Here is a 9529-nt window from a genome sequence, read left to right on the forward strand (position 1 = left end):
AGACTAAAGGTCAGTATTATATTATTGTATATGGTAACATGAGTGCATGTACCGTGTCATTGTAACTTCTGTATTGTTAGCCAGGCAAGGCTGAAAGGTCAATATAATAAAAATAATAAATATATGTAAATATATAATGTTATGAGATTTAAGCTATTTAGTCTAAACATTTATGTTTTCATGTTATAATCTGTAGTCATTCTAGAACAAAAGAGGCATAATTTATATTTATTTCCTAATTTTTATGGTGGTTACAAGATTGGCCAAATTGACCAAACCTGTACAGATATTCTTAGTGAAAATAACAGATAGAATATAAAGTTTTTTATTAAAAAACATTTGATAACTATCTGGACATCTGAATGTGAAATTTGAAATTTTTCTGATGCATAAAAGTATTTGTAATCTTAAAATTAAAATTACTTTGCATATTGGATAGGCAACATGCGAAAAGAAATAAAAGCATGAGAAAAACATTGCTTTTGAAAAAATCAAAATTATATATTTTTCAAAAACTATATACTTATAGGACCTTTTGTCTCAAAATTAAAAGAATTTCATTCACTACTTTCATTTTTGTAAAGAACTTTCACGAGAGTTGCATACCTACATATGATGTAAGTAGGTCGTGGTCAAAGCATTAAGCACTTTCATTCATGAGCTCTGTGGATGGAAGGTCAGACTGGCTTCAGGTGTCTTGTTTGGTAGTGAAGTCCAGTTCCTCACCAAACATAAAGACTCAGTAATTGAAGATTGTTTCCATATCAGGATTTTTCTATATTTAGCTCATGATTTCTAAACAATAAAAAACCCACTGGCTAATTGAAGATGAGATAGCCAAATGGGATCAGAACTTTACTTTAAATACCAAAGGTCAGGATTGAAAATGTTAGGTTAGAGAAATCTAATCGTTCAAAAGGGTTAATCAGGTATGTGGGTTGAATGGAGCTCAGAAATATATGTTAGAGCTATCAACCTCCTCAAAAAATACCTACCTATACAGGCCAAGTAATTACCTTGGTCAAGTGACACCATTATGAGGTTTCTATGTGCTCATATAAAAATCACCTGTTGAACATGCATCCCTGCAACCTGTGAATTATGTGATCCATAATACCACTGGGTCTTTCATTAGGTACCTTCTTTCAGTTACAAATATAGTACTAGCAATGGTGAGAATTACAAAGTTTCACCACTTGGGTACTGTTTTCCTCATCCTCCTAGTACCCTTACAGCTTCCCTTTTCTTGCATCTTAGGCTGCTGCTTGTACTAAAACAATGTTAAGAAACTATTCAGGAAACTGGATGCTATCCTAAGTATTTCAATATGCATTATTGAAAATGTTCTGTTACAAGCAACTAAAAGATACACCATATAGTTCTTATGATGTTTAAATTACTGTCTGTGAATTTCATATACTTATAATAATTTCACCTACTCATACACGTCAAACTGTTTTCTCTTAGACATGGTGTGAATCTTTCTATTACTTTTACCCTTCTGTAAAAATTTATTATCTGCTAAATATTTAAATATCAAAATTGAAACATAATCTCACAAATATTGATGAAAATAATAGACACACTGTATACACCATATAGTTCTTATGATGTTTAAACTACTGTCTGTGAATTTCATGTACTTATAATAATTTCACCTACTCATACATTTTGATTCAAAACAACCTAAATATCCTGCATTTATTATCTACTAAGTATTTAAATATCAAAATTGAAACATTATCTCACAAATATTGATGAAAATAACAGACACACTGTATTTTCCAATAATACTTCGCAGGTTAGAAATCCCACTTAACTTCATATAGCAAAGTTTTAACATTCAGATCAGATTCTCTGTTTTTATTCACACATGGCTTCATAATTGTTTTCTTATGTAATTGATTAATTCATATTACACAACACCCATAAATGACTTCATGTAATATTCCTACATATGTGTTGGACCATGCATTTGTATTATTCAGATGTATGTTGCCATATACTTTTGTCTTCATTACACGTTGTCACATACACTAATAGATGTTCAAAAGACTGCCTCTGTTTGGTGCTCAGATTTCTTTGTAACCATCTCACCATATTTTCTGAAACTACCATTAGTAGCCTTAATTTAAGTGAGGTGCTGCCACCTGGAGGCCATTGAACTCAAGTATTTTTATTTCAAGCTTCATGAAATAAAATGTCCCAGAGTAAGTTCTGCTGAACTAAGACTTTTCAGCTAGTATTTCTCAGAAGTCAGGATTAATTATTCATGCTGTCACCATATTGTACATGAATATAAACTTTTAAAACACAACTCATTCACTGCGTGTGGAGAAGTATGTGCTTGTTGGATGTACTGGCAACAAAGATCTAGCAAAGAATATGCCTCATCCTCTATCGTACTCTTGCCACTTCGCTAGATCAGTTGAATGATTCTTTTGGAATCCTCAAATGTTTTGCTTTGGAAAAAATTAGTTGGTAGTTCAGAAAGCAATGGCTGAACAGCCTTTTTAACTGTATTTTTGAATTTCTGAACTTCTTTGGTTGTGCAAACTGTTGATAAATTAGACTTTATTTGTATTTACACTAGCCATCCTAAACTGAGTTAATCTAGCAATTATCATCTGATATCCTATGGGTTCCTCAGTGAAATTCTGCTAAATAGTTTGGAAAGTACTTACAGTCCCATCAATCCTCTTGTTATGGGTAGGTCAAAGTGCACACATCAAGACCTTTTACAGAGTTACATTCAAAATTTAATTAAGCTACTTTATTATAAATGTATATGAATAAACTTGAAATCTAAACATATTTAACAAATAAAATTTGAATATTATACAAGTTTTAATTTTATATGTAAAAATCCTTAATCTCCCCTAGTATGAGAATTGTGACATTTGTTTTCTGTCTTCCTCATTCTTTTATTTATTTATCATCCCTCTCTGATATACGGAATGTAATGTAAATTACTCATTATAATATTAATTGTATTATGGCAAAGTCTAATTTTTACAGCCTCAAGTCTTTGTTTACAGAGTCATAACTAGAAAATCAGACACATCTATCACATTCTCTCTTCCACAAATTATCAATAATTCTTTGATGTTTTATATTATACCATTATATCATTTATAGATGGGCAGAATTTTAATCTTTCAAACAATGTATAATTCTATGTTGTTTTCAGTACAGAGAATTCTCAATTTTGTATTCTGTTTTAAAGTTTATCTTGTGGTGTTAAGAACGAGCAGTTAATGGGATTATTTTAAGCCTCTCTTTGTTTAATGAGTATTATTATTTCTTTTTTTTAGATACATGATTTAAGTAAATAAAAGTAATTTAGTACCATCATTGTAAAAAATAGACTTAAATTTTCTTGGCAACTGACAGCAAAGAAACAAGAGGTCAAGTGTAACTACTATATTTCTTGTTTTTCATGTATATTTTGTATTTATTGTTATAAAAGGAACTGAAGTGTAAAAAATTATAAATTTATTAGATTAGATTAAGTAAAATATGGAAAAGAAATAAGAATAATTTTTCATGACTATACTTGCAAGCATTTATGTTATGTCATTCAATGCAGTAATATGAGCTACACTTTACCGAGTGATTTATAACTTGTATTACACACACCTTTCAACTGCTGTATCTCATATGTTAGTGTCTAGTTGGATATTGTGGATATACCAACATCAGGACTTCTTTTAAAGCACACATCAGGTATTGAAATGGGTGCTCATATTCCTTGCCCCACCTGAAGTGCATTTATACCTTAGTAAGAGGTGATTTTGGAGAAATTAGCCACAAAAAGTTTTGTCACAAGTTGAGGCTAGTCTCACACCACTGCTAACTTAGCAGGATCTGTGGAGGTTTCTTCTCCACCCACAATGTGACTATAAAATTTCACTTTTGTGTGCTTGAGCACACATTTTTCAGGCTTCAAGCCCAATTATTTTTTATCCACTGGAATGCCATTTTCATGTTCATATCCACATACTTGGATGTGTAACTGAACACCAAGACTTTGTTGATATAGATCAGGCACTTCTGCCATAGCAGCCCTTTCAATATATTATCAGTGACCCCTTTAGACACCAAACCATCAGTTGATCTTTAGTTTATTCCTCCCTTGCACTGAAATTGATTTTCAGAGGAGAACTTGATCAATGAATCTGGGTGCTCCAGATGCTGTCAGCACTCTCACATGGGTTATAGGTCACAATTAGATTACAGTCATTGACCTTTGCAGCAGTGGCAAAAGTCCAACTTATAGGAAATGACTTCTAGGCAGAACTACTAATACAACCATCAACCATCAGATTTACTTTTGGTTGTAAATCCTTCTATTCATGGAAATTTCCATTTCTTAACTATGAAGTCCTTTCGAACTTAAATCACATGAGAGCTCAAGTGAAGGGTTATATACACTTCAACAACTATTAGTACACTCCTTAATAATGATATTCTATAGTCACACCACCAAATTTTCTCCTACTTATCCACTCTGTGGTATATTCAGGTAAGACTTTAACTTCAAAGATGTATCAGATAGATTTGCTAGATAATAGTAGATTCATTCAAGATATCAATCATGAAGTGTAACTGAAACTTACTTGACTGAGTCAATTTAAAATGAAGTAATGAGACTGGACATGAGTAATACACAAAATGAACAATCTTTATTATACACTAAATACACAGTGTTTGAACTTGCAGAACACGTACATCTGGAGATTGTTCTTGGTAGATTCTTTTGAATTTCTTTGATCAAGACCATGTTCTAGAATAGGTTTACCAGTTTAAAAAGAAGTTTCAGACTAACTAAATACATTCCTCCATAGTGACATGCACTACCACATGATTGTTCATTTTTATCACACATAGGTTGATAGTACAATCACTGAAGGACAGAGCTTTCATTGTCCTTGTATAAGGTTACATTAAGCAATGTTCTCCATGGATGATAACACATATTACCAACTTCTAGAATAACAAAGAAACAAAGGCAACTTGAGACAAGATTAACTTAACAGTTTTCTTGATCACATATTATGTGAAAGCGGCACACATTCAGAATATAGAATAAATTCAGAATAACTATTATAACATTACAATAAGATAAAAACTTGCATAAAAATAGGTTTTGCCAAAGTCTTTTCTTTGTGGTGAGATAATCATTGTAGTTATATTTTGTTTTAGTGCAAAGCTACACAGTATGCTGCTAAATTTTTATTAAAGTTCATTTCTGAAAATATAAATTCCAAAACATACTTACCTCCACTAACACTACAGCTATTATTACACTGCTAGGGTTTCCTTCTTCTGCCAATCTAAGCATTAGTCTGATTTCTTTTTGCTTGCTCCAGTCTTTTATTGCCCACTTAATTGCCCTTGGCAATACTTATCTTGTGACACTCCACCTACATCAATGTGCCCTCTTATCCTGGTACTGTATATAAGCACCTTATTTAGATAATATTATTACTTTTTCTCAACAAAGTTTTCCCTAATGGGTTCCTCTGTAGTACGACCAATGGAGATACTGTGAGTGTTCTTGGTGTTACCTAGTTGATTATCTTTAAAAAATAAAAAATTTCCTTTAGCAAACCGGTATACAGCATGAATTCCTGGATTACTGTTTCCAGCACAGAGGCAAATCAAGTATCTCCTATCCCACCTCTGATATCTAACATGGCTCAACAGTTGGGGGGTGGGAGTCGCTCTCAGTTGAGGCTGTCAGTATCCTTATTCATAGTGAGATGGAGACGTATATTTGGTCCAGTGGTGTTCCTTCAGAGGGCTCTGAGGTAGCACTTGCAGGCTATCTTGAACATTCTGGAGAGAATTTAGATTCTCTTTCTCCAGTACACTCCTTTATTCTGTCAGCTTCTCAGGAGGCCAAATTGGGATCAGCCGCCTCCGGCTCCTTTTCTTCAGTTGGTAAATCAAGTTTGTGATGTTTTGGGTCTGTGCCTTTTTTAATGATGGAAAGATCTGAGGGTGAATACTTAGTTTTCTTTTCATCCCCTGATATTGTGGTTCATGCAGGGAGATCTACTACTCAGTTACGTGAAGGAACAACTATGCCTTGTCCACTATGTTTATTGGAACAACATGCTTTAGCCTACCACTACCAGGTGGATGTGTATTGAGACTCTCAAAAAATAGACCAGATCCTGGAATTGTGGGGTTCCAAAACAGAGCCTCTGATCAACAATTTTCTAGGATTCATCTGATCCTAACTATGATGCTAAGATATTTATCATCCCTCCAACTTTTGTCAGAAGCCTCTCAGTGATCATCACATCAATTTGATGATGAGTTAAGACCATTGTTAGCATCTACCTTGCTTCAGTTATCAGCTTCTGCACTTTCCCTAGTCCCTTGGCTGGTGTTTTGTTGGGATTTTTTGGGTAGAAATGCATTGTTGGAAAGCATTTGTGTACCAGCTGCCACCCTCCATAAGTTGCATGAGGCCCTCTTTCTCTGACCCGTGATATTTGCAGGCATTCCAGAGTCTTTGGATCAAGACTTGATGTTGCCCATCTGCATTCATCTTTGTCGTCATTGGCATCTTGACTTTCCTCGGCTCCAACAGGGGGCCATAGTTCTGCCCTTATTCGAGAGTCCCAACATCAGCCCATCTGTTCATTGGTACCCAGAATAGATTCCACCCATATCTGTGAGGTTCCTCCACTCAGTTAGAATGCCACCAGCTGTGGCAGTGACTGCTGTATGTTTTTGGGGTCTGTGGGGGCTCGGCTACAAAAATTTCTGGACATGCAGAAAACCTTTACTATGGTCCTTGCATCAGGATTAGTCATTCAGTTTACATCTTCATCACCATTATCCACCCAACCTGTAGTGTTCCTGCCTCTTGTTGATTTGTTGGTCAAGAAGGCAGTGGAGAGAGTCATCCCAGTTCTTCCAGGGTTTTATTCCTGTCTGTTTGTTGTACCCAAGAAAACAGGAGAATGACATCCAGTTATCAATCTTTTGTGTCTAAATCAATTCCTAAAGTTCACGATGGAGTCATTCCTCACTCTTTGTTGGCATTTTTTGCCAGGACTGTAGTTGAACAAATTTGATGTTGCCGATGTCTATCTACATGTTCCCATAGTGGAGTTATCCCGCCACTATCTGCATTTTGTGCACAAGGATCAAGTGCTGCAGTTCAGGCCTCTTCACACTCCATTACAAGGACGTCTGGTTACTGCTGGCACCATCTCATCAGCTGGCGGAATGTCACACCCAGATTCTACTTTCAGAAGCAACCAATGTAGGCTTTATTATCAGAGCCAAGAAATCTATTCTCCAACACTATATCTTTTTCAACATGTATCTCAGTCGGGCTCAGCTGACTACCATCTGGCTTCACACTGTGAAACAAGCAGTCCAACTCTTACTCACATCTTCTCCCACTGTGTGGATGGTTCTTTCTTTTTTGGGGATGTGGGCATCCCTCAAATCTCTCATTCCTTTGGGACAAGTGCACATGAGATCCCTTTAATGGTCTGTACATGACCAATGGATCATGAACAGTGATTCACTGGATTCCCCAGCTTCCTTATGCAGGATCAACATCTTTAACCTTGAGTGGTGGTAAGATCGGAACAATACTACAATAGGTGTTCCTTTGTCACCATCTTGTCTAGAGATTCATTTCTTCATGAATGCCTTGCTTCAGGGATGGGGTGCCTATCTCAACAATCAGGAATTCCAGGGCCTACGGACAGATGATGAGGCTTTCCTACACATCAGTGTTTTAGAACTTTTTGCTGTTCAATGGGCAATATCTCAAGGTCTGGACTTATTGAGAAGACAAATCATCATGCTTCACTTCGACAGTTCCACTGTGTCTCACATTTCTGGTCCACTCCCATCATATCATCCTACTAGCTTGCCATGTTCCAGGGGTGATGAATTTGGTGGCAGATCAATTATCTCGACCAAACCGGATTCTCCCAACAGAATGGATGCTGCATTATGAGATTTTCCATTGGATTTGCTCTTGGTTTGGGACACTGATGATCAGTGCATTTGCCACTCTTTGGAACACTCAACTACTGGCATTTTGGTTTCTGGTACTTCACCCTCGGTCATTGGCATTAGATGCTTTCAGTCAGGACGGGATGGGATTGCACCTCTATGTCTTCCCACCAATTTGTATGTTATCCAGAGAACTAGCTATGATTTCTTCAATGCTTTGTCAGATTCTGTTGATAGCACAGGATTGGCTGGCTCAACCCTGGTTTCTGCGGTACTTTCAGGAGAGCCCACGGAGAGCTAGGGAGTCCTTACTTACACCCAGTTTCCAGTCAATGGGTGGTGGACAGAAATTATTCCTCCAGAGTATTCGAGTGAATTTCCTCCACTCTTGAAGAAGAGGGTGAATTTGGGGGCCCTTCTACCCAGAACCCTGGATGTTTTATTTCCCTAGATGTTGATAGGAGAGGCACCAGCCTACTTTGAAGCCTAGTCGTAATACCGCCTCAGATTTGATGCTCGGCTATCCAGTTGGATTAAGCTTGGCCCTTTTTTTTATCAATATTTGTTCAGCATTGTTCATGGAAGAGGGTCCATTTTCTCATCGTAATTCTGAATGCAGAGTGGTCCCATCTCGGTCCCATTGATTGAGCACAGTTTGTTTACATTCTCCTCATAATTCCAGGGACAAGTGGAATTTACATTGCCCACATGGTTTGGGAATGAGAATAAGTGTTCATAATTCCAGACCAGATGAGTTCTGTTTCCTCAGGTTGAGTATGGCATACAGGATCCAAGCATTCCAAGTTTGGGGTGTTGCCTTTCAGACTTCTTCAGGTTGAGGAGAGGGTTTGTCTACTTTGGTGTTGTTTACCTTCTTGTCATGATTCTGGTGGCCTGAAACTTATCACCCTCTAGCTACAGTATATATTTATATTGTGGTCCAAATGACCTAGTCACATACAAGTGATTTAGGGACCATGACCCTATAATTCCAACCCCAAGCAATGGAACCTTGGCTACCTGGTTGGTTCTGGCCATAAGTAATGATTGATCAAGTCAAATTCCACCTGCAGTGCCTGAATTAGGTTCTGGGTGAAGAGCATACCTGTTCTGGATGTATTGCAGTTTCCCAACTAGGGTGCTAATCTTATATTGGCATGCCTGTGATCTCTACAGATGTATTCTGTATGGATATTGCCCTCACCGGCTGTAGTGTGAGCGGGGTAAATATCTTTTTGAAGTTAACATTTTCTTCCACCCCACTAAGAGTCAGTGTTAGAGACTGCGGTTTGTGTCAGTCTCGAAAAAGTGATAGTATTACCTGAATGAGGTGCTTATATACAGTAGCAAGATAGAGGGCCCATTGACATAGGTGGAGAGTGTCACGAGACAGATATTGCCAAGGGCAATTAAGTGGGGAATAAAAGACTGTAGCAAGCAATAAAAAATCAGATGAAGGTTTAGATGGGCAAAGGAAGGAAACCCTGGCAGTTGAGTAATAGTTGTGGTATGAGCAGAAGAAAGTATTATTGGA

At 36.8% G+C, this 9529-nt stretch overlaps 1 protein-coding gene across 3 annotated transcripts in view; it reads left to right on the forward strand.

Annotated features, from left to right (window-relative positions):
• Positions 1-9529, forward strand: part of LOC106461515 (centrosomal protein of 135 kDa-like) — a 152886-nt gene that overhangs the window by 7182 nt on the left and 136175 nt on the right. The window lies entirely within an intron of this gene.

Source organism: Limulus polyphemus, unplaced genomic scaffold, assembly GCF_000517525.1.
Source record: "Limulus polyphemus unplaced genomic scaffold, Limulus_polyphemus-2.1.2 Scaffold976, whole genome shotgun sequence".
In the NCBI taxonomy this organism is placed as follows: domain Eukaryota; kingdom Metazoa; phylum Arthropoda; class Merostomata; order Xiphosura; family Limulidae; genus Limulus; species Limulus polyphemus.